Source organism: Bubalus bubalis, chromosome 4, assembly GCF_019923935.1.
Source record: "Bubalus bubalis isolate 160015118507 breed Murrah chromosome 4, NDDB_SH_1, whole genome shotgun sequence".
Lineage (NCBI taxonomy): Eukaryota > Metazoa > Chordata > Mammalia > Artiodactyla > Bovidae > Bubalus > Bubalus bubalis.
Window position 1 is genome coordinate 18,430,810 of NC_059160.1, and position 26,289 is coordinate 18,457,098.

General features: G+C 41.5%; 1 long non-coding RNA gene across 2 annotated transcripts; it reads right to left on the reverse strand.

The window, feature by feature from the left end:
• LOC123333195 lies at positions 1-24,039 on the reverse strand. Of its 2 annotated transcripts, none has more exons than XR_006550373.1 (3): positions 23,948-24,039; positions 19,418-19,714; positions 1-85 (listed from the first exon to the last, which is right to left on the reverse strand). It is a non-coding gene; the product is annotated as an uncharacterized LOC123333195 (long non-coding RNA). The 2 variants fall into 2 exon arrangements; XR_006550372.1 differs by having other exon boundaries at positions 19,401-19,714.
• Between the last annotated feature and the right edge of the window lie 2,250 nt (positions 24,040-26,289).

Sequence of the window (26,289 nt, forward strand, 5' to 3'; positions counted from 1 at the left end):
GGGAGTGCTCTTCCAGGGGTGTTGGGCTGCCTTCAGAGGCAGATGTAGATGTCTTCAGCACCACTTCCTTCACTTTCAGCACCATCTTTATGAAAAAGGCAAGAATCTTTAAAATGGACACCCTGATACCCACCCTGCTTGAGAAATAGAATCTTGTATGTATTGTAATAGTCTGCCAACTTCTCACCTTCTCAGAAGCATCTACTTTTCTGAAGTCTGTCTTTATCTAAAGGAGAGTGTTGTTAAGGGATATGATGATATTGATCTAGTAGAAAGGGAAATGTGATGATATAAGGGAAATGTGTTTAAGACGAAATTCTTGAGTAAGGTGAGAGGGAAAGGAGTCCAGTTCTGTGGTGGAGGGACCAGCCTTAGCAGATGGGTTGTTGTTGTCCAGTTGCTCAGTCGTGTCCTACTCTGTGCAACTCCACAGACTGAAGCCCACCAGGCTCCTCTGACCATGGGATTCTCCAGGCAAGAATACTGGAGTGGGTTGCCATTTCCTTCTCCAGGGGATCTTCCTGACCCGAGGAGCAGGAGACAGTTCGTCCATTTCAACAAGAAGCAAGCTGAGAGTGTGGATACTGATTCAGGTAGATTTGATAGTGAAGTAGAATGGTGAGAAATTTCTTTCATTTTTCAAAGAAATAAGAAATGAGATTATCAACTCAGTGTGAAAAAGGACAAGGAGATCTTGGAAATTTGAGGTGAGAGGAAAAGGTGTGAAATTGTTTTCTTAGACAATAGGGAATGAATGATTTGGGAAAATAAAGCTTTGCAGAGCAGTTTGAGAGCTCACTTGAGATTATCATCTAATTCAGTGTGATACCAGTTAGCATGGTTGCAGGTTTTTCTCCAGTTATATTTATTTAGCTAGTGAATGCAAGCAAGCAGAGTAACTAGAGTTGAATTTAACCAAGGGTTGAGGTTTTACCCAGGAGCATAACAGGAGGGAGAGAAGTGTTAAGGAGTTCCAAGTTTTTGCAAAGGAGTGCTTATAGTGATGAATCTAACCACTTAAGTTGGGGGATATGGAAAGTAAAAATAGAAGGGTGATGAAGTGAAAATTTAATAGAGTTAATAACTTAGAGATCCTGCTCCTATTAAGAAATGGTTAAAGGAGAATTCCCTGACTATCCAGTGGTTAAAACTGCCTTTCTATGCAGGGGGTGCGGGTTTGATCGGGGAGCTAATAAGATCCCACATGCCTCATGGCCAAAAAACGAGAACATAAACAACAGAAGCACTATCAATTTCAATAAAGACTTTAAAAATGGTCCACATTAAAAAGAAAAAAATTGTTGGAGAGGCCATGATCAGTGTGTGATGTAAGAAACAGAGGTTTTGGAAGAAAAGCATTTATTATTAATGACTCAGGCTAGGGTGTCACCATGAAAATAAGTGCGAGGTGGACTGGAAAATAGGATGATTGGAAATGAGCGGATAAGGAACTGAGGCCAACACAGGGCTGAATTGTTTCCAAGGATGACAAAGCCACTAGGAATGATGGCAGCAGGGGTTGTGTAACCAGGAGAAAGAGTCAGGTTTTCAGATTTCCAGGGAATGAAGGGAAGTGGCCCAGGGGATCAGCAGACTGCAATATCCTGATGGCACGTACTTCAGAGGCCCTGAGTCTTTGAGGGACTAGAGGAGGAGAAAGAGTTGAGATTAGGCAGTGTGGCTCTCCAGGCCTTACAGTGAAACAGCTGAACTCACTCTGAGACTTGTAGAGGTGTGGGGTCTTCCTTGGAAGATCAGAAAAAAGAAATCATGGCGTTTACGCTGGACTTTGAAAGATGAAATGAATTTTGAGAGAAACAGACTTGGAAAGATGTTTCCAGAGATAAGGCCATGACCCTAGCAGAAGGAGCTAACCCTGGCGGTTCCGCGCTGGTACCCCTGCCAAACGCCCCTGCTGGCCTGTCCCGGCGTCGCCCCAGTCGCCTGGTAAACCGTCGGCCGCTAGGTGGCAGTGTGTGCCTTTGGGGCACCCTCCCTGCTCTTGTGGGTTTACAGGAGTTGGAAATGAGAATCCAGCTGAGATGAGCTAATGATGGGTTGGTGTATTTAGTTAGGCTCGAGTGTGTGGTCCTAGAAGTGAATTGGCAGCGCCCGCAAAAGAAAAGAATAAACTTGAGGACGCTTAGGCAAAGGATCAGGCAGAAGGTTAAAGGAAAGGATGGGCTTTGATGTGGCATAACAACCAGAGAAAGGAAGAGACTTGGTCATGGGTGTGTGTGCCGGAGCAACATGGAAGGAGAGACAGATACAGTGATCTCCCTTTTGGCTTGTTTACTCAGAAAATAATTTTGAAAAATTATGCAACCTGCCCCCGCCCCCCCCACCTTCCCCCCCACCCCCAACACACACACACACACACACACACACACACACACTCATTTTTAAGTTGATATCTAAAATGTTTTAATTACTTTCCGGAATTAGTTTCTGCTGTCTCGATGGGTTTCAGGGCTATTGTTAGCCTTTCTGGTACCTTTGTGCAGATTAGGAAAAGGGATGCCTCAGGGGAAAAGCAGAATGGACAGTTTTCTAGGGACCCTCCCTCTGTGCAGAGAAAACATGCCCCTCCCTCTGGTTGAGGAGCAGAGCTAGCCTGTAATTGCGGCTGCATTTCAGGCTCCACTTGCCCCTGAACTACAACCATACATTGGACTTCCCTGGCGGTCCAGTGGTTAAGACTTCACCTTCCAGTGTAGGGGCTGTGGGTTTGATCCCTGGTTAGGGAACGAAGATCGCACATGCCTTGTGGTCAAAAAACCAAAACATAAAATAGAAGCAATATTGTAACATATTCAGTAAAGACTTTAAAAATGGTCCACATCAAAGAGGGAAAAAAAACAAAAACAAAAAAACACCACCATTAAGAGCTTCCCTGGCGGCTCAGTGGTAAAGAATCAGCCTGCCAATGCTGAAGTTCCCAATGGGCCACAACTACTGAGCTTGTGCTCTAGAGCCAGAAAACTGCAACTGCTGAAGCCGACAAACCGTAGAGCTTGTGCACCAACTAGAGAGTGGCCTCCACTCGCGGCAACTAGAGAAAAGCCCACACAGCAATGAAGACCCGGCAGAGACAAAAATTAGAAAGATAAAAAATAATCCTTTAAAAATAAAAATTTTTTAAAATAAGAAATTACAACCATATACGTGGGTTCCTGTAGAGTTTTGTTTGTTTGTTTTTTAAAAACCTTTGATTACAAACATAACTCATTCCATATGTAGAATTATCAACTGCATGACAAAGCCATTGTCCATGGGCAAGCCAGTAAGCCAAATCATACTTGGTTTGTGTCAGAAAAATTCTGACTTTCTTATTTCAAATGAAAATGTTAACTTTTGTCCCTGTACCAACCGTCTTACTTCTCAACTCAGACAGATGTTCCGGAACTTTGCTGAGGGTTTTTTTTTTTACCAGTTGATGCTTCTAAAACTTGAGCATGTTTAGGAGTCACTTGGAAGTCTTGGTGTTGTTACTACGAGTTTTTTGGTCCCTACCTTTCAGAGAGTCTGACCCAGCAAGTCTGGAGTGGAACTGTCAGTTTTCACATCTAACAAGCCCCCAGGAGATGCTAATGTCACCCACCCATGGATGGTCACCCTCTGAATATCACTGGGAAGACACTTCCCCCTTTAATTATTCCCATCAATACCATATTGACTGTCAGAGCGCTATCTCTCAGTAACTATGCACTCTTAAATTGTGCCTGTTGCACCGTTGTAAAAACTTGAGATGGGTTAGAGATATCCTTTTTTTTTTTTTTTTTACAAAGTAGGAGAAAGCAGTGGAAAGGAAGATGAGAAAGAATAAAGGGTCAACCAGGCATATTCTTAAGAAAAACAATTTTAGAAAACTCATGAAAGCTGAAGTCTTGGAAAATTATTTTTATCAAAAATGGGTGAAGAAAGGGAGCGATGACTAACTAGGTGGAGCATAGAGGATTTTTGAGGCAGTGAAAGTAGACTGTGTGATACCAGCATGCTAGATCCGAGTCGTTACACGTTCATCCCAGCACATAGACTGTACACCACCAAGAGTAAACGCTAATGGAAACTATGCAGGCTTATCCACTGTAAGCATGTACCATTCTGGTGGGGGTGTTGATAATGTATTTTTTAAAAATCCCAGTTTGAAGCCTACTGTAGTAAAATTGTGTGTGAAATACGACTAATTAATTACAACTTGTTAAAAAAAGTCTGTGTATTTCATGGTATTAGGCTGATGTCTTAACAAAGAGCATTTACGGACTAGAAGAAACAGTGGTAAATGTTTAAGGTAAAAAGGCCTCACAGCCAGATCAAGAATATGAAGCTGTGGGTATATCCCATGACCTATTTAGATTTCTTCTTATGGTCCCAGCATTGCCGATCAACCATCTGGGGAACAAGGGTGGGTGGACAGTCATCAGAAAACAAGCAGGAACTGGAGTTGACACAACTGTCTTCACAGGATGTAAAGATAGGTTGCCTAATGTAAAGAGTGGTAGTTAAGAGGTTATTCTGGGAAGTGATAGAGTGATGAAGTCATGCTACTTACTGGGCAAATGACGCTGACTGACTTCCCAAGCTACATATAGAGAAAAATGCCTTTGAGGAAAGTCTGCCTGTGGGATCAGCTGTTGCATGACCTCTGGTTCAAGGGACCCTGACTTCCTGTACTGTGTGGGATTCAGCACGGTGACAACTTAGTGCTTTACAGTTTTCAAAGAACTTGAATCTATATTATTTAATCTTCCCAATAACTCCATGCCTGTCACCATTCTACTGATCAGCCAAGGTCATGCAGTTGGGAATGGGCCTTTTGCTTTACACCATAAATGTTTTTAACATCTGAAACTGCCCCCATATAAAGCCAGTTCTTTGTGCTTTGTGAAATACTTTGTGGAAGTATTGCATGCATATGTGCTCAGTCGCTTCAGTTGTGTCCTACTCTTTGCGACCCTATGGACTGTAGCCCTTCAGGCTCCTCTGTCCATGGGATCCTCCAGGCAAGAATACTGGAGTGGATTGCCATGTCCTCCTCCAGGGGATCTTCCCCACCCAGGAATCGAACCCAGGTCTCCTGCGTCTTCTGCATTGCAGGCAGATTCTTTACTGCTGAACCACAGGGAAGCCCCACTGCATGACTAAACTATAATAATTTATGACTTTTTAATATCCATTAGCAGATTTCCCTTTCTAAATATGTTTCATCCAATGCTTAGTATTTTTTTTTTTTTTCATTTCTGTAGCTGAGACAGATGAACAGCAGGGGAAAATGAAGTAGATGTATGCAGGGTGACTGGTGTTTGACTTTTTTAACAGCGAGTCTATACATGGACAACTGAAAATGACCAATATATTCCTCAGCTTAAGGAGAAAGCAAAAAGAACTTTTAATTATTGGTATGGTGCTAAGCACTTCTTCCACTTGATCTGATTTAATCCTTCTAACAACCTGTGAGATGGAACAGAACTTTAGCTACTTTTTTAGAGTTGTGACATAAAATACTTCTCCAAGTTCTGTGCATAGATATGTTCCAAACATTTCATGGGACATATTGGAAAAAGAAGTTTCAGTCTACTCCAGTATTCTTGTTTTGCCTGGAGAATCCCATGGACAGAAGAGCCTTGGTGGGTTTCAGTCCATAGCATCGCAAAGAGTCAGACACAACTAAAGTGACTTAATATAAATGCACATTTATACTAAAAGAAGTATTCGTTGTTTATCTGAAATCCAAATTTAATAGCATTTATTTTTTTTTTTTGCTAGATCTGACAGCTCTGCCAGTTTCTTTTATCCTACATATTAAAAATAATTTACTTTCTTCAAAACACATTGCACAACTTCAGTTCCCTTCCCTCATACTCTTTTGTCCTCCTGGTGTTTGGTTTAGTAAGAGAGGCCAAAATTTAGAAGCAAAAGGTTGTTGATGTTTGGGGTAACTTTTATAAAAATCGACTGAAGGGAATGTAGGAGATCCCAGAGATTTAACTTCTATTTCCAGGTTTATCTATGAGTCTCAGGTCCTCAGCCCTAATTTTAATGAAGAATCATTTAGCTTTCTTTACAAGTCATCCCTGTGAAAAGGTATGTTGCTGAAATCTTCCAACCAGAGTTGTAAAATTTTAAAACTGGGAAGGACCTTAGAGATCATCTAATTCTTAAGGTTTCCAGACCCTTAAGCAAGAACCAGTGTCTCCCGGCAAGAAGGAGGACTTTGTAGATAGGGATTCCTGCACCTATGGCCAGGAGATGTCAGCCTACCTCACCTTTCCCTTTTTCTTGCCTACTATCCATCCCAGACATCTCTCCTTGTCTGAGTACCTAACATTCCAAATATCTTTTGCTCTTCTTTTTTTGTTGTTGTTCTTAAATTATAAAGTGTTATCTATGGCTCCACTGGGTCGGTGATAAGCAGGAGAGAGAAAGTGACATGGAACAATTCAAGATGAAAATAAACCTGCCCCAGACAAGTCCCCTTGGTGAAAACTGTGGCAAGTTGGAGGAGGAATAGCTCTTTCCAACATAGGAGAAAGAGAAGGGAAGGTCAACCCACTCAGGCTTCTTGCAGTGAATAAACATAAGGTCATCCTTCCAAATCCAGTTCGAGGTCCAGAATGTTAAAGAGGAGCTCCCGATCTCTCATGAGTATGTAAGCTTGCCTCTGTTCTGGTGAAGCAAACTGAGAAATAGCTGAAATATTTTCTAAAAGATTTTATCCTATAAGAAGGGCCCCCAGCACTCAGAAATGCCCTTTTCCATCAGATAGCACATATCCTGAAGCTTAGCAAAGAATTTAAGCCTTTCTATAACTTTCTAGGGTATACAGAGAATTGTTCCAAGGAGCAGTATGTATCAATAGTGGTTGATCAGTAGATGTTTATTGAATGACTTCCCCAAGGTCGGGTTCTGTAATATTTCCTGCTTTGTTACAAGTATTTCTTTGTTGTATTTTCCCATCTGTAGTTTTGGAAAAGCAAAATCAAATAGAAAGATATAAAGATCTGCCTCTTAAAGAAATTTCCTCGAAAACAAAGGTTTGCATTCAGTGTACTTTTTCTGTCCTGTTGATGCCTAATATTCTGTCTCCTACCAGTACCTCGGTTCAAGCCATTGTCATCTATTATAGCAGGCTCCTAATTAGTTTTAGTACAGTCAGGCAGTCATCTTTCTAAAATTTTTGTTCATGTTCTTACTGTATTTAACCTACTGCCTCTCTGTGATCCTCAGAATAAAGTCCATAGTTCAGACACCTTCACCTGGCATCAGGCCATTTGTGATACAATCCCTGCTCACTTCCACTTTATTCTCTGCCCTTGGCCCACTGCACCTCAGCCATGTGGACATTTTTGCAAGACCACAAACACACCATAGTCTAACCCTCCAGCCCTTTCTCACTCTGTACCCTCATTCTCTTATCTCCCTCCCTCCTACTTTGCAGGGGAACTGCCACGGAGTCTTCAGGTCTTTCTCAACCTACCTTCTCAAAGGGGAAGCCTTCCGGACACCACCACACCCCTTCCTCCAGACTGACTTTTGTATTTCTCCCCCAAGTCCTCCACCCAAGACCAGAAGTCAGGCACTACCGGGTTGGGGGAGGGGAGGCAACGATAGCATGAACTGTGATATGAGTGGTCATCTGGGTCTACAGACACCATGAGCACAGGCTTCTGTAGTGTCACCGTGGGAGTATATGTGACCATTATATCTACTACTGTGGGCAAGAATCCCTTAGAAGAAATGGAGTAGCCATCACAGTCAACAAAAGAGTCTGAAATGCAGTACTTGGATGCAATCTCAAAAACAACAAAATGATCTCTGTTTGTTCCCAAATCAACCATTCAATATTACAGTAATCCAAGTCTATGCCCCAACCCATAATGCTGAAGAAGCTGAAGTTGAATGGTGCTATGAAGACCTTCAAGACCTTCTAGAACTAACACCCTAAAAAGATGTCCTTTTCATTATAAGGGACTGGAATGCAAAAGTAGGAAGACAAGAAACACCTGGAGTAACAGGCAAATTTGGCTTTGGAGTACAGAATGAAGCAGGGCAAAGGCTAACAGAGTTTTGCCAAGAGAACGGATTGGTCATAGCAAACACCTTCTTCCAACAACACAAGAGACACCTCTACACTTGGACATGACCAGATGGTCAATTCTGAAATCAGAATGATTATATTCTTTACAGCCTAAGATGGAAAGGCCCTACAGAGTCAACAAAAACAAGACTGGGAGCTGACTGTGACTCAGATCATGAACTCCTTATTACCAAATTCAGACTTAAATTGAAGAAAGTAGGGAAAACCACTAGACCATTCAGGTATGACCTAAATCAAATCCCTTACAATTATACAATGGAAGTGAGAAATAGATACAAGGGATTAGATCTGATAGACAGAATGCCTGAAGAACTATGGACCGAGGTTCATGACACTGTATAGGAGGCAAGGGTCAACACCATCCCAAAGCAAAAGAAACGCAAAAAAGCAAAATGGCTGTCTGAGAAGGCCTTATAAATAGCTGTGAAAATAAGAGAAGCCAAAAGCAAAGGAGAAAAGGAAAGATATATCCATCTGAATGCAGAGTTCCAAAGAATAGCAAGGAGAGATCAAGTCTTCCTCAATGATCAGTGCAAAGAAATAGAGGAAAACAGTAGAATGGGAAAGACTAGAGCTCTCTTCAAGAAAATTAGAGATACCAAGGGAACATTTCATGCAAAGGTGGGCTCAATAAAGGACAGAAATGGTAGGGACCTAACAGAAGCAGAAGATACTAAGAAGAGGTGGCAAGAATACACAGAAGAACTGTACAAAAAAGATCTTCATGACCCAGATAATCACGATGAATGTGAAGTCAAGTGAGCCTTAGAAAGCATCACTATGAACAAAGCTAGTGGAGGTGATAGAATTCCAGTTGAGCTAGTTCAAATCCTGAAAGATGATGCTGTAAAAGTGCTGTACTCAATATGCCAGCAAATTTGGAAAATTCAGCAGTGGCCACAGGACTGGAAAAGGTCAGTTTTCATTCCAATCCCAAAGAAAGGCAATGCCAAAGAATGCTCAAATTACCACACAATTGTACTCATCTCACACTCTAGTAAAGTAATGCTCAAAATTCTCCAAGCCAGGCTTCAACAGTACATGAATCGTGAACTTCCAGATGTTCAAGCTGGATTTAGAAAAGGCAGAGGAACCAGAGATCAAATTGCCAACATCCACTGGATCATGGAAAAAGCAAGAGAGTTCTAGAAAAACATCTATTTCTGCTTTATTGACTATGCCAAACCTTTTGACTGTGTGAATCATCACAAACTGTGGAAAATTCTGAAAGAGATGGGAATACCAGACCACTTGACCCACCTCTTGAGAAATCTGAATGCAGGTAGGAAGCAACAGTTAGAACTGGACATGGAACAACAGACTGGTTCTAAATGGGAAAAGGAGTACGTCAAGGCTGTATATCGTCACCCTGCTTATTTAACTTCTATGCAGAGTACATCATGAGAAACACTGGGCTGGATGAAGCACAAGCTGGAATCAAGATTGCCGGGAGAAATATCAATAACCTCAGATATGTGAATGAAACCACCCTTATGACAGAAAGTGAAGAGGAACTAAAGAGCCTCCGGATGAAAGTGAAAGAGGAGAGTGGAAAAGCTGGCTTAAAACTCAACATTCAGAAAACTAAGATCATGGAATCTGGTCCCATCACTTTGTGGCAAATAGATGGGAAACAATGGAAACAGTGACAGACTTTTTTTGGGCTCCAGAATCACTGCAGATGGTGATTGCAGCCATGAAATGAAAACATGCTTGCTCCTTGGAAGAAAAGCTATGACCAACCTAGACAGCATATTAAAAAGCTGAGACATTACTTTGCCAACAAAGTCCATCTAGTCAAAGTTATGGTTTTTCCAGTAGTCATGTATGGATGTGAGAGTTGGACTATAAAGAAAGCTGAGTGCTGAAGAAGTGATACTTTTGAACTGTGGTATTGGAGAAGACTCTTGAGAGTCCCTTGGACTGCAAGGAGATCCAACCAGTCCATCCTAAAGGAAATTAGTCCTGAATATTCATTGGAAGAACTGATGCTGAAGCTGAAACTCCAATACTTCGGCCTCCTGATGTGAAGAACTGACTCATATGAAAAGACCCTGATGCTGGAAAAGATTGAAGGTGGGAGGAGAAGGAGACGACAAAGGATGAGATGGTTGGATGGCGTCACTGACTCAATGGACATGAGTTTGAGTAAACTCTGGGAGTTGGGTGATGGACAGGGAGGCCTGGTGTGCTGCAGTCCATGGGGTTGCAAGGAGTCGGATATGACTTAGCAACTGAACTGAACTGAAGGTGAAAAGATCTTGGTGTTTCCTGCAGAAGTGAAAAAACATCAGTGTGTGGACTTCTCTGATGGTGCAGTGGGTGGGAATCCACATGCCAATTCAGGGGACACAGGTTCAATCCCAGGTCCAGGAAGATTCCACACGCCCAGGGGCAACTAAGCCGGAGTGCCACAACTTCTGAGCCCCTGCTGCAACTACTGAAGCCTATGTGCCTGTGTGTTCCACAAGAGAAGCCACTGCAGTGAGAAGTCCATGCACCACAACGAAGAGTAGCTCCCGCTCGCCACAACTATAGAGAGCCTGCAAGCAGCAATGATGTCCCAGTGCAGCAAAAAACAAATAACTAATCTAAAAGTATATATCAGTGTGGTTGTAACTGGTAAATAAAAAGAGTGTAATAGTGCAAGTGAGATTGCACATAAATTTTTTAAAACAAACTCTCTTAGATAATTATGTTGTTTTCCAAATTTTTCCTATGACATAATGTCACAATGATCATGGTTATATTTTTATCCATATAAGCTGTGGCAGTATTTTGTAGGACCCCTCCAGAATAGAAATTATGGACTGGAAACTGTGAAAGAGTTAAATTTCAATCAGATCAGATCAGATCAGATCAGTCGCACAGTCGTGTCTGACTCTTTGCGAACCCATGAATCACAGCACGCCAGGCCTCCCTGTCCATCACCAACTTCCGGAGTTCACTCAGACTCACATCCATCGAGTCAGTGATGCCATCCAGCCATCTCATCCTCTGTCGTCCCCTTCTCCTCCTGCCCCCAATCCCTCCCAGCATCAGAGTCTTTTCCAATGAGTCAACTCTTCGCATGAGGTGGCCAAAGTACTGGAGTTTCAGCTTTAGCATCATTCCTTCCAAAGAAATCCCAGGGCTGATCTCCTTCAGAATGGACTGGTTGGATCTCCTTCTAGTCCAGGGGACTCTCAAGAGTCTTCTCCAACACCACAGTTCAAAAGCATCAATTCTTCGGCGCTCAGCCTTCTTCACAGTCCAACTCTCACATCCATACATGACCACAGGAAAAACCATAGCCTTGACTAGACGAACCTTTGTTGGCAAAGTAATGTCTCTGCTTTTGAATATGCTATCTAGGTTGGTCATAACTTTCCTTCCAAGGAGTAAGCGTCTTTTAATTTCATGGCTGCAGTCACCATCTGCAGTGATTTTGGAGCCCAGAAAAATAAAGTCTGACACTGTTTCCACTGTTTCCCCATCTATTTCCCATGAAGTGATGGGACCAGAGGCCATGATCTTCGTTTCCTGAATGTTGAGCTTTAAGCCAACTTTTTCACTCTCCACTTTCATTTTCATCAAGAGGCTTTTGAGTTCCTCTTCACTTTCTGCCATAAGGGTGGTGTCATCTGCATATCTGAGGTTATTGATATTTCTCCCGGCAATCTTGATTCCAGCTTGTGTTTCTTCCAGTCCAGCGTTTCTCATGATGTACTCTGCATATAAGTTAAATAAACAGGGTGACAATATACAGCCTTGGCATACTCCTTTTCCTATTTGGAACCAGTCTGTTGTTCCATGTCCAGTTCTAACTGTTGCTTCCTGACCTACATACAAATTTCTATTAAGAAGAGATGGCAAGAATACACAGAAGAACTGTAGAAAAAAGAGCTTCACGACCCAGATAATCACGATGGTGTGATCACTCACCTAGAGCCAGACATCCTGGAATGTGAAGTCAAGTGGGCCTTAGAAAGCATCACTATGAACAAAGCTAGTGGAGGTGATAGAATTCCAGTTGAGCTATTCCAAATCCTGAAAGATGATGCTGTGAAAGCGCTGCACTCAATATGACAGCAAATTTGGAAAACTCAGCAGTGGCCACAGGACTGGAAAAAGTCAGTTTTCATTCCAATCCCAAAGAAAGGCAATGCCAAAGAATGCTCAAACTACCGCACAATTGTACTCATCTCACACTCTAGTAAAATAATGCTCAAAATTCTCCAAGCCAGGCTTCAGCAATATGTGAGCCGTGAACTTCCAGATGTTCAAGCTGGTTTTAGAAAAGGCAGAGGAACCAGAGATCAAATTGCCAACATCCACTGGATCATGGAAAAAGCAAGAGAGTTCCAGAAAAGCATCTATTTCTGCTTTATTGACTATTTCAAAGCCTTTGACTGTGTGGATCACAATAAACTGTGGAAAATTCTACAAGAGATGGGAATACCAGACCACCTGATCTGCCTCTTGATAAATTTCAATAGATATTGTCAAGCTGCCTTCTTAAAAAGTTAACAATGTTACATTCACTTTGTCTGTTTTCTAAAACTTTAGCCAGGCATAAGTATTTTCAGTCTTCATAATTTTTACCCATCTCTGTAGGAAGAAATTATGAAGTAGGAAGAAAAAATGTTTTAGTAAGTTTGGATATTTTTTCATTTTGACAGTTACTGATTCTTTCCTTATGAATGCTTGTTCCGTGCTTAGCCTATTTTTGTCCATTGTTGTTCAATTTTCTTATTATATAGTTCTTATTTTATTGTTCCTTTCTCTTTGTATATTATGTAAATGAAGCCTTAGTCATATGATTTGGACACATATTTGCCAGTTTTTCTTTAAAAATTTTTTGATAACATTTTATCACAATAGGAAGTTTTAATTTTATGTAGTATAACTTTTGTCTTTTATAATTCACATATTACATATTTTGCTTAAAAAAGATCTGTATTTAAAAAAGCAAATATAGTTATGTGGTATTTGATGGGTAAGGGGGTATGTTGGGGAAATTTAAGAAAATGAAATCAGTTATTCACTGTAAATTGAGGCTGTGGCTATGAGCATGGGAAATAGAAGATAAATTTAGGGACTTTAAAAAAAAGTATAACACCTTTACTGAGATATAGTTTATTTACCTTACAATACACCTATTTAAAGTGTTGCAGTTCATGGGTTTTTTAAGGATATTCACAGAGATTTGCAACCATTAATCAATTTTGGAACATTCTATCACCCCAACAAGAAGCCCCATAACCATTATCAGTCATTCTGCATTCCTTCATAATTGCCTCCACCCTCTGGCAACCACTAAACTACTTATATCTATAGATTCCTCTGTTGTGGACATTTCATGGATGGAATCATAAAGTACATAAAGACTGGCCTGTTTGTCACTTAGCATGATGTTCCAAGGTTCATCCATGTTGTAGCAGGTATTACTACTTCATTTCTATGAATAAATAATATTTCATTGTATGATGATTATTACTGCATTTGTTTATCCATTGACCAGTCAATGGACATTTGGGGTTTTTCCATTTTTGGCTATTGTGAATAATGCTGTTATCAACATTCTTGTTCAAGTTTTTTATGCAGACACAGGTTTACAGTTCCCTTGAGTATATGTATTGGAGTGAAATTGCTGGGACATATGGTAATTCTGTTTAAGTTTATAAAGAACTACCGAACAACTACCAAACTATTTTCCAAAGCACTGTACCATGGGACATACCCACAAGCGATGTATAAGGGTTCTAATTGCTTCATATCCTCACCAACAATTGTTATTATGTATCTTTGTTAAAAAGTTACAGCCACTTTAGTGGATGTAAAGTGCTTTCTCATTATGAGTTTGATTTTCATTTCCTCAGTGGCTAGAGATGTTGAGCATGTTCTTTGCTTGTTGGTCATTTGTATACCTTCTTTGAAGACATGTCTATTCAAGTCCTTTATCCATTTTTTAACTGGATTGTCTTTTTGTTGAGATGTAAAGTCTTACATATTCTGGTTGTGCTCTTTATCAGGTCTATGAGTTATATTTTCTCATGTTGTATGGATTGTCTTCTCACTTTTTTGGTGATATTCTTTGAAGCACAAAAATTTTTATGTTGATGAAATCCAATTAATTTAATTTTTCTTTTGTTACTTGCACTCTTGATGTCATATCACAAAGGCTTTGTCTAACTCAAGTCAGAAAGTTTTACATTTAGATCTATTGTCCATTTTGAGTTAGTTTTTATTTATGGTGTGAGGAAGGGATCCAACTTCATTCTTATGCTTATGGATAGTCAATTGTTACAGCATCATTTGATTTGATTTTGTCAATAACTAGTCAGGTATTGAGGTACATTTTTTGAAAGCAGACTTGAAAGGACTTGACAACCAGAAGGTTAAGGAGATAGAAGAATGAAATTTTTTTGTTTAGAAACTAGATAACTAGTAATGCCATTAACCAATGTGGGCAAATCAAATAGAGGAGGAGGAGCAGGAGCAGCTTTGGGAGACGGACAACTCTTGAGAGTCCCTTGGACTGCAAGGAGATCCAACCAGTCCATCCTAAAGGAAATCAGTCCTGAGTATTCATTAGAAGGACTGATGAAGCTGAAACTCCAATACTTTGGCCACCTGATGCGAAGAACTGACTCAATGGAAAAGTCCCTGATCCTGGGAAAGACTGAAGGTGGGAGGAGAAGGGGACGACAGAGGAAGAGATGGTTGGATGGCATCACCGAATCAATGGACATGAGTTTGTGTAAACCCTGGGAGTTAGTAATGGACAGGGAAGCCTGGCGTGCTCCTCTCCATGGGGTCACAAAGAGCTGGATACAACTGAGTGACTGAACTGAACTTTGGGCATGTTTAATTTGAGATATTTACAGGATAGTCATGTGGCAGTTCATAACAGGCAATTGTAAATTTGGTCTGGAATTCAAAAGAATATTTGGAGTGAAAACCACAGAAGTCCCCTTCCTCTTGGAAAAGGTTGAGATGATGGAGATAAACCTGACATTTAAGTGTCATTGAGGGAGAAGAGTCAATGAAAAAGAATTAAGAATGAGGGAAGCTGAGAAGGCTCCTTGAAGAATGGTGGCAATGCTAAGAGAGATTAGGGGAGTTCATTAGCAATTTAAATGATGAAGAGAGTTTGATTAGGATCATAGCCAAGGAGGTCATAGCCAAGGAGGTTCTACAGTTAGGTCATTTGTGTTTGTTTTTTTGCAGCTAAAACTTCAATAGAGAAGTTGCAATGGAATATGAGGAAGAGTGCTTGAACCTTTAAGCAAAAAAAAAGAACATGTTTTCCTTGGAAATTATTTCTAAAGACTATAACTACCATCTTAGTGGCCTAAGGGTAGGAGCACAAAAAATGCCAAATGCTTCTCTTTTCCTTGGATTGTGACTTCATGGTCCAATACTTAACAAAACTGAGATAAACCTGGAATGTTGCAGCAAAACTTTCTAAAGACCAGGAGGAGATTAAAGAAGAAAAAAAAGAGTATGAGAGTTATAGATAATAGATGTTTCTCTTCTAGTGAAGTAGTTTATTACAGAGCTATCTTTCTGAGAAGCTTCCAGCCTAGTTCCATTTATCAGAGACCAGTGTTACCTAGTACCCCTTGGGAGGGTCCTTAAACACATCTAAACTTAAAGTCTAAGGGAGCAATGTCAAGTTTCTTTATACATATGTGTGAGAGTTCTGGTTTTCTTTCTGTGGACCCACCTCTTTTCTCTAGATATGGGAATGTCCACTTAATTCAGGGAGAAATTGTACCCTCTCACAAGGATGTGGCCAAAGGAAGATAATAATTATTTCAGTGAAATAAATAATTCCCATTATGCCAAAGATATTGTTAGTAGCAGATCCGTAATTTCACATAGAGGGCTGAATTTCTGTGGATCCACAAGACATTCTGAAATATGCTGATGCTGAATGGGAGGGAAATAAATAGAAACAGTATAAGTGGTTCCTTGGGGGATTTTGATAGTGAAGGACCTTATGGGAAGCAGAGGAATGGCAGACTGAGAGAGCTTCAGGAAGGGGGTGGCTTTAGAATCCCATTGGCAGCAGGAAGAGAGAGCAGGAAGTGAGAAATTTAAGGCAGAAATGGGAATAATGGATAGAACAGAGTCCTGAGGTGTGGGTGAGGTAAGATACGGAGAGGAGGATGGAAATCTCTAAAATAGGCAGGATTCTAGAAGGAATGACTTAGAGGTGAAGTGCATGTAAGGAATGAAAATTAGCAAAATCTGTTTTCTGAAAAAAACAGGGAGCCTGGTCATCTGGATAAATGGAGAAAACAGAGTCAAGAGTGGAATCTGAAGAGGCTGGGAAAATGTTTGTTTTTCTGAATGCAATGTTTTCCCCACACCCTAACACCTTAAGCAGTGCTTCTGTAGAGAGATGTCTTTTCCTGCAGTAAAACCTGCAAAGATAACTGCTTGGTTCAATGAATCCCTTGGCCAACAGTCCTTATGTTTTACCCACCTGAAAAATCCCCAGGATTGGTTTAACTTTCTTTGATACTACCCCCAGGATGCTGAAAAAAATAAACTCAGAAGATCATGGAACCGTTATAAATTCATAGTCACCCATTTCACTAAGAAATTAATAATGCTCAGAAATCTGTAATCATCTAATCCAACTTTTACCAAATTAAGGAACAATTTTCCAGTTTATCTATATTATTATTAATAAATCTATATTATTACTCATTTATTCAACAAATACTAATTGAGCATCTAGTCTGTACAGGCTCTTTCTATATGTTAAGTATATGGAACAAATAAGGTTGATGGACAAGATCCTTGTTGTAAAGGGGTCAGATAATAACCAAAGGAATAATTCCAGATAGTGATAAGACCTATGAAAAAATTAAAACAGAAAAATGTGATAAATCATGAGTGGGCAGAAGGATAACACAGACAGCCCAAGAAAGGAGGCCTCTTTAAGAAACAGGCCTGGGCTAAGACCTAAATGACAAGGACTCAGACATTTGAAAATCTTGTGACGACATCTCCAGGCAGGTCTTGTCCCAGAAATGAACTTGATATAATAGATGGACAGGGGTAAAAAAAAAGCCACCAAACCTAATGTGGCTAGCACTTAATGAATCAGGGGAATAGTGATAAATAATAAGGCAGTATAAAGGGGAAGAGGCCAGGTATGGTTTTGAGTCCTCTGTAAAGAATGAGTAATAGAAGAATAGGAATGAAATCGGTAAGAGTGATTAAGAGACAATTGTGGTAGATTAAATGGCAGATTTTGACGGTTTTGACAAAGTTGCTGTGGTGGACATAGAGTGGAAGGAATCTGGGTAGATTCTGGAGGTAAAGTTTGCTGTTGGATGAGATGTGGGAGGTGGGAGAGAAATCCTGTAGAGCTTCTAGCATTTGGGCTTTAGCAAAAGGGTGAATAGTGATAATGTTTACTAGATGGAGAAGACTAAGAAAGGAAAAGATTTGGGGAACTGGAAGAGAAACCAATTCTTCTATTCTGGCTATGCTTAGTTTGAGATGCCTGATGGCCACTCAAAAAGAGATATCAAACAGGCTATAGATCTATGACTCCAGAAATCAGGAGGTGAGTCAGCAGTGAGAAATTTACTACCTATGTTTTAGGAAACATAGCAAATATTTTAAGAAAATTATCATGTTCTCCCCTAATGTCTTCTATTCTCTAAATAACCCTAGTTCCCCAGCTGCTCTGCATGACCTTGTTTCCAGATTCTTCAACATCCTGGTCATATCTTTAAAGTGGGATGCCAAGGACTAAAATGACCTGAATAACATGGCCCAAAATGTCCCTCTAATTTGTTATTCTTTCGGAAATATGTTCACTTTTAATAACTTGTCTGTGTTCTGTCTTGTCATTAGTATGTTAGGGTCCTGGCCTGAGGCATACACATTTCTTCTAATTTTATTCTAATCTGCTGTTGGTTTGAAACTCAAATAACCAACTTATGCTCTGTATCAGACATTAACATTTTGCTTTGTGTGCTTGGAATATTTTCTAGTAATTTAAAAGGGAGAGAATGTGCTTTCTATGAGGGGCCACCTGAGCCTTTCTATGAGTAAAATTTTGAACTCTAGTGAGAAAAAAATTTTCCCTTACTTTGCCTTTCTAATCTATATTCAAAATAAGTGAGTTTTCCAAATAGTTGATTTCAAGATGGGTAAGGTATTTCAGTCCTTTACAAAAGGATCTGGTTAGAGATTTTCTCAGTCTAGGGCACTGGTTCTCAACCAGCAGTGATTTTGCTCTCCAGGGACATTTGGCAATTTCTGCAGACTTGTTTGGTGGCTGTGGCTTGTAGCAAAGAGAACACGACCTGCATCGAGTTGGGGAGGGCCCAGGGGTGTGTGAAACATCCCACAGCGCACAGGGCAAGCCCCAGTAACAAAGAGTTACCTGGCCCCTAACGTCAATAGTTCCTCTATTTAGAAAGGACTCTGGTCAGGTATTCCCCCAGTCTTGTTTACTAACCTCATGGAAATAAGGTTAGTAAAACCTGTGTGAAAAAATGGACACAAATTAAGCTCAATGAATTAATTCTGCTTCCAACTAATTACTGCTCTTTCCCTTTATCGTGTGCCAACCATCTGTTGATAATCTTTCTATAATTTAATAGGACAATATTGAAGCACTTTTTGTCATCCAAGAAGATGTTTTCATAGTCCCAATTTTCCATCACCCTTCTCAATCTCATCCTTTTAGAAATGTTAACAATGTTCAGTGATCACATCAGGACTTTTTCTTTTAATTAAAAAAAAATGTTGACTGTGCTGGGTCTTCAATATGGCTCATGGGCTTCTCTTGTCTCCAAGCACAAGCTCTGAAGGGTAAATGCTCCATAGTCGCATCTCAAGGGCTTAGTTGCCCAGGGACTTGTGTGATCTTAGTTCCCCAACCAGAGATCTAACCTGCATCCCCTGCATTGGAAGGCGGATTCTCAACCACTGGACCACCAGGACCCTGGACTTTATTTTCATATGCTCTTATTCAATGCAAAATCAGGGAGTTCCTTGGTGGTCAAGTGGTTAGGATTAAGAGCTTTCACTGCTGTGGACCAGGTTCAATCCCTGGTGGGGGAACTGAGATCCCGATAGCCTTGAGATACAGCCCCCCCCAAAAAAAATAATAAATAAAGCAAAATCATGTTTTCATTGCCCTTTCTGAACTTTTACTTTCTCTTCCCCATATTTTGCTCATGCTTTCCAGCAGAAAGATCATGTTTCTTGAGAAGAGGAATAATCCTGCTTTTCTTTTTCATATCTCAATACTCGATAAACAACACAACTGAAACCTGTTCACCTTATCGCTCTGTTCACCTTATCGCTCAGGTGCCCCAGTGAGGCATGCAGCTATTCTGGGACGAGGCAGTGCTGACAGGTTCACTAGTTGGCCAGTAGTGAGAGAGGTGAAAGCAGAGCCGCTGTCCTGTCACTGGCTGTACTTTGAGGCAGGGGTGTGGGAACCAAGAAGAATGCTCCTTACTGCACGTGCACCATGGTGGGAACAGGTCCAGTTTTTCCCTGGGGTTGTTTGATTTCTTGATATTGATGGCAGTTGTCAAGATCAAAGAAGAACTAGTGAGATAGTGGTAAATAGCTTCATTCTCAGAGTACCTGAAGGGAGCAAAAGTTGGTGGAAATTTTGAAATGCAAGGAGAAAAATAAATTCTTTCTTTAGGCAGACCCAGAAACAGCAACTAGGTAGCTCCTTTCAGGTGCTTCTGATATTTCAAATTACTGTGATATCATTCAGAATCTAGTGACTTCCCCAGTACCTTTATGTTTTAGAGCTGGAGAGTCATTCATTCATTCAGATATTTGCTGAATGTGTCTATATGTACCAGGCACAAAAATGAACCAGGGAAACTTGGAAAGATTTGGGAATTTCTAGTGTGTATTTGAAAGAGGTATGATAAGTGCATACTTAATTAGTAGTCAAAATATTTACATAATTTATCCCCTTTCTCCCATGGGGAGATTGCTCTACATGCATGAATCCCCAGGTATTTGTGTAGGTGATGTGTTGGAGGTGGCAGAGAATAAATCAGTTGGAGTCCTTCCCCTTCAGCTCTAAGATCACCTTTTTTTTTTTTTTTGGCCATAACTCTCAGCATATGGGATCTTAGTTCCCCCATCATGGATCAAACGGAGTCTTAACCACTGGACCTGCAGGGAAGTCCAAGACCACTTTTTAGAATTAGAGAACTGAGACAGAGGTTTAACAACGTAAATGTTAGCATAGTCCGTAGCACAGCAAGATTGTGCCATAGTCTGAGCTGCTACCTGGGTCTTCTAACTCTCAGCCTTGTCTTTGTTTTAAAAATAGACATGAGAGAAGATTGTTTGCAGGAAACACTTTCCACTACTCTACCAAGTTGGTTTCTATCCAGAAAGCCGTCTGGCTGACACAATGGATAGGATAATGAAATGAAGCAGCAGAGTTTGGGGTTCATAGTTGGGAGGGAGGGAAGCAATGGAGAAGAGAGATTAGAAAAAGCACAGAGCGAGGAGACCGTATTTTAGTTGTTGTGAAGCATGTAAGATAAAGTGACATATTTGGTGTCTCTGGAGTGCAAGCGGTATGTTGATATTGTAAAAAAGAAAAATATGCAGTAAGATTTTGCGTCACCTAAGGGCTTACGCCAAAGTAGCATGTCTGGTATTTAAAGACTGCTATAGCAGAGCCTGAGCTTGGGTTTAGAAAAACATAATCTCCTATTGGATTCCTATAAGGGCTCTACTCTTGAGCAAGATCCAAAAAAGCAGTCTTCTCCGAACTTCTGCACAAACCACCTAGCACAATTACTTCGCCCAGGCTGTTCCATCTTCCTGAGATGCCCTTCTCTAATCTCTCTCTCTTTTTTTTTAATGTGTGGACCATTTTAAAAGTCTTTATTGAATTTGTTACAGTATTCCTTACGTATGATGTTTTGCTTATTGGTCTCAGGGCAAATTTTCTCATTTGAAAAGACCCTGATGCTGGGAAAAATTGAGGGCAGGAGGAGAAGGGGACAACAGAGGATGAGATGGTTGGATGGCATCACCGACTCAATGGACATGAGTTTGGGTAGGCTCCGGGAGTTGGTGTTGGACAGGGAGGCCTGGTGTGCTGCAGTTCAGGGGGTCGCAGAGTTGAACACTACTGAGCGACTGAACTGAACTGAGCTGAACTGAGCTGAACTCAGGGCATGTGGGATCTTAGCTTCCCAACCAGGGATCAAACCTGCAAACCCTGCACTGGAAAGTGAAGTCTTAACCACTGGACCACCAGGAAAGTCCTTCTGCCTATCTCTTTTCTTACCCATCTTTTAAGAACTAGTTCAGATTCTGACTTCTGGAAGATTCTAATTTCAGAAGCCTTTCTGGATTGTTCCCACATGAATAAAATCTCTGGATTCTTTGACTTTCTTTTCTGGTTCCTTCCATGGACCAGACTGATCAACCCGAGGGCAGGAACTTGGGGGCCTTTGCATTGTTCAGCAAAGTACTGCACAATTTTATAGGCTGTCTCAGTATCTACGTATGTATATATTTTAATTTTTCTAAAAATTGCCTTAAAAAAAGTAAATCTTAGCTTTAAGGGAAGGAACTTCCCTGGTGGTTTATTGGTTAAAAATCTGCTTAGCAATGCAAAGGACATTGGTTCCCTCCCTGATCTGGGAAGATTCCACCTGGTGTGGAGCAGCTAAACCTGTGTGTCGCAGCTACTGAGCCTGTGCTCTGGAGCCCAGGAGCTGTAACTACTGAAGCCCAAGTGCCTGGAGCCTGTGCTCTGCAACAAGAGAAGCCCCCACTCGGCACAACTAGAGAAAGCCTGTACCCGGCAGTGAAGACCCAGCACAACCAAAAATAAATAAATGAAAGGATCCGCCTTCCAATGCAGGGGCCATGGGTTCAATCCCGAGATGGGAAATTAAGATTCACATGCCAAGGGGCAACTAAGCCCAGGAGCTGTAAGTAGAGAGACAGCCTGGGCGCCACAACTAGAGAAACCCGCATGCCACAATGAAGACTCAGCACAGCCAAAAAAAAAAAAAATCCTAGCTTTAGAAAACTGCTGTTTCTTATTGTTTTTATCAGATGTTGTCTTATCCAAAGATCAAGAGGTCCAAGAATGCAGCTTAGAGGCAAGAATAGAGAATGGATTTGGAAGAAGCAAAGTTTCTGGCTAAGATGTGAGGACAAGTTTGACTATAGATACAGGGAATATTGGAAAAGAGAATAGGAGAGACTGAAGGAGGCTGAAGATAGTGGCTTATATCTGGAGAAGTGGAAAGAAAAGAAATATAAGGAATTGTTGAAATTTTGAGATACAAATATTGAGATGGACGAAGAATAGTCAACAGACTGAAAGGGTTACATCTAAGGGAAAGATCTTAGCTTTTGCTTGTCTTTGGGAGGTTCCTTTTTACACATTAGAAAAGGAAATGGAAAACAATACAGAAGTAAGAGTATCCTCTTTATAACCTCCTGCTGGTCCCTTCCGTGGAAATCGAAATGACTCAGAGAGGCATATGAGAATAAATAAATACTTCCTTGGGACCGTCTCTGTTCTTAGCAAGGTTCGTCAGCAGCTGCAACTGTTTTCTCCAGAATCCTGCATGACCTACTTCAAGACCTGACTACGTCTTTCCCCTCCGACTCCCTGGGTTTCAACTTCCTGGGTTTGCTGATGCCCACTGCCTTGGTGCCTCTGCTCTGTTCCTCGAATTGTGGGCAAGATGTCTCTGCCCATTTCTGCAAGTTCTTCATGGTATCTTATCACTTGTGCAGTTCCTCTTTGACTGCCTCAGGTCTCCTCTATGTGCCTTTTCCTTTTGCTTTAGTCTTTTATCTTTCTCTCTGCATTCTCCCATTCTACTTCTGTCACTGCTTTCTTTATCCGTTGGCTTCCTGTGATTCCATCCCCATAGCATCCCCACTCTGGGGAAAAATGAGGGGAACAGGAAGGAAGAGAGAGCCTAGAATTAGAGGGACAGTGAGAAGCTGGATTGGAATTACAGGGTGACCTTTTGACTGAGTCCTGAAACAGAGTAAAGACAAACTATGTAGATAGATGCCAGCCAAATTACACAAAATCGTAAGGGAACACACACTAGCGGCCCGGATACAGCTCCTGCTAGGGAAACTCATTCAGTGAATTACCTACTCTTCTTACTTCACAAAAAGGTATTGAAGATCACTTGAAACAATGTATATAAAATATTTATATTACAATATTGTACACATATTAAGACAGAGAAGTAGCTCACTTGTTTGTATTTAAAATGTATTATTTATTGCCAAAAAAATAGCTACACAGCAATGCAATTCCTAAATATATACCCAAGAGAAAAGAATTCATAAGTGTGGCAAATGACAGGGATGTTTTATAATAGCTAAAAACTAAAAGCAGTAATGGAGGAGCGTGAATGTATACATCCACAGGAGACTGGCTACATAAATTCTGACATATCCATAAATGGTTAGTATTTGGCAGTAACAAGGAATGAACTGCTGATTCATACCATGCAACACTCACAGACACTATGCTGAGTGAAAAAAAAAAAATCCTGGCACAAAAGAAAGCATACTATATGATTCCATTTTTTTAGAGATCAAGAACAATAAAATTAATTGATGATGACAGAAGTCAGTATAGTGGGTACCTCTGGTGAGGGAGGCTGTAGACTGGAACACGCCCAAGGAAACCTTTTGGGGAGAAGTATTCTAGAATCTAGATCTTAATCTGGGTAGTAAATATTCACCCAGCTGTACACTTAACATTAATGCAAGTTTTACCTGCTTTACCGTATGCATATTTGTACTTCAGTAAACAGAGAACAAGACGTAAAAGGAAGAACTCACCCTCACTTCTAACACCACTAGAAGACAAATTCTTTATGTTGAAATGTTTCAACTCTAAGCAGCTCAGCACTGTTTAAGAGGCTCGGTTTTGTAATTAGAACACGTACTGTGTGGGTCTAGAGGTTATCCCCTTGGTAGGAGTTAGTGTTCAGATCTCTCAGTTTCTAGACTTGAGCAACATGTGACAGTAAAGGGAAGTGGAAACCCTGTGTCACTGGCTCAGGAAGAGGGCTAGGTTAACAAGAATATCGCAACAAATCTTTGTTATCATTTTTCCTTCCTTCTTATTTTTCATTTTGTGTCCTTATACCTACTTTCTTTCTATATCTTTCTTTCTCTGCCTCTGTCTCTTGCTTTCATTTCTTTTCTTGACTGTGCAGCTTATATCTTAGTTCCCCGACCAGGGATTGAACCCCGGCTCTCTACAGGGAGACTGCTGAGTCCTAACCTCTGGGCAACTAGGGAATTCCCATGCTTACTTTTCTTAGATTGATTTTTCACCCTTCCCACCAAACAGCATACTCTTTGTGAGAGCTGGTGGGGTGAAGGGGTGCAGTCTTCAAATCTTCTTCATCTCTGGTCAGTAGACTACTTCCCATCTTTTCTAAGTGTGTCTCATTAAACTCAAAGGCATATGCTGCAACTTCTTTTATGTGTCTGTTCCAGGCACTCACATCCTGCCCCCTGCCCAGAAGACTTTACAGCTGCATTCTCAGACTTCACTGGTTTGGGAACAGTGCCTGTGACAGTTCCCACTCTCTCAGTAGGACTCCCGCCCGCCCTTCAGGGAATTCCACACATTTTAGTGCTATCCCCTCAGCAGCTATTCTGCGTTTAGTGTGTTTCGTTCACCTTCAGCCTTCCTGAGGAAAAAAGAAAACAGGAAAAAAGTCAATTTATTTCTCAGGAAGGGTTGGTCAGCTGATCAAGTTGTCTAAGGGTCTAAAAGGGGATAGGGGGGTGGATGGGGGAGTTGGGGGGTGGATAGTATTATCAGAAATAAGTAGGTGGAAGGACAGCAGTCCCACTCGGTCTTTTCTTTTAAACCGACTAGTTCTAGTTTTTAATTTCTGTAACATCAATGCTTGTTTCATAGAAGGTACTTAATAAATATTTGCCAATATATGAAAAAGGTGAATGAAAGCCTAAGACTAAAACTATATAGTATGACTGGAAAATGACAGAGGAACTGTAGCAGGAATCAGGGCGCTGAGGGAACTTCCTAAGATGCAAATCTGTGGAGCGGTGGGTGCATGGGTGCGTTTATCTGTCAGAAGTCATTGACCTGAACACCCAGTTTGTAAACGAAATTAACTTAAAAAAAAAAAAAAACAGACTAGGATACTGCAGGTTCTTAAAGAAGGGGACGATTTTGTAAAGATCCGAGGCCGTGAGGAAATGTGAAATATATAGAGAAGAGAAAAGAGGGGAGACGGGCAGAGAAAAGAGGGGAGAAGCGCAGAGAAAAGAACAGAAAATAAGACCAGACCAGGCAGACCCCTGGCTAAACAGTCAGGGCGAGATGGAGGAACAAGGGGGATGCAGACGGACACTGCTGAGCGGCAGAAAGGGCGGTTTGGGATTAGTTGCCTGGAACAAAAACCTGCCCTAGAGGCAGAACCCTTGTGCGACCTTTTGCATCTCCCTAGAGATGCTTCAGATTCCAGGAAATTAGAGCTCTCCCCGCCAACCCGGGCGGCGCCCAGCCGGGCCCCCTCAGCATCTGGCCGGGGGCGGGGCGCGGGCGCGGACGTGCGGGGAGACACGGCGCCCCCGGCGCAGCATCCTGTCCCGCCCCCGGCCCGGCGCCCCCGCCCAGACGGTCTCTGCGCACGTTTTTCCCGTGCGCGTTGGCTCTCAGTCTGTGTCGTGCCAATTTTGGCCAAGGCGGGAGAGATGCCAGTGGGAGGGGGCCGAGGGTGGGGTGGGTAGAAGAAGAGTAGAGCGCAAGGGAGCGGGGAGGGGGCTTGGAAACCGCGTGGAGAGACGTGGGTGGAGGAGAGGGAGGGAGCGCTCAGGGGAAGGGAAACAGAGCTGGTACCCAGAGAAAAGGTGATTTAGAACGAATCGGGACACTGAGAAAGATGTGTCGAGATCGGCAGAGCAAGAGCCGTTAAGAATTAACGGCGGCATCAAAGACGAGCGTAAATATGTGTAGGGAAATGGAGAAAAAACAGGTTGCAGGCCATGGCCGAAGAGGGGCCTGAGAGGAACCTGTGGAATCTGAGGAAGGGGGAAAAAAATCTCTAAATCAAGGACTCTTCTTTACCTCCCTCGCTTTCCCTTCAGGTGAGATGTAAATAAATTCCTCTGTTGGTGTTTCCCTGGAGAAAAACAAGCAA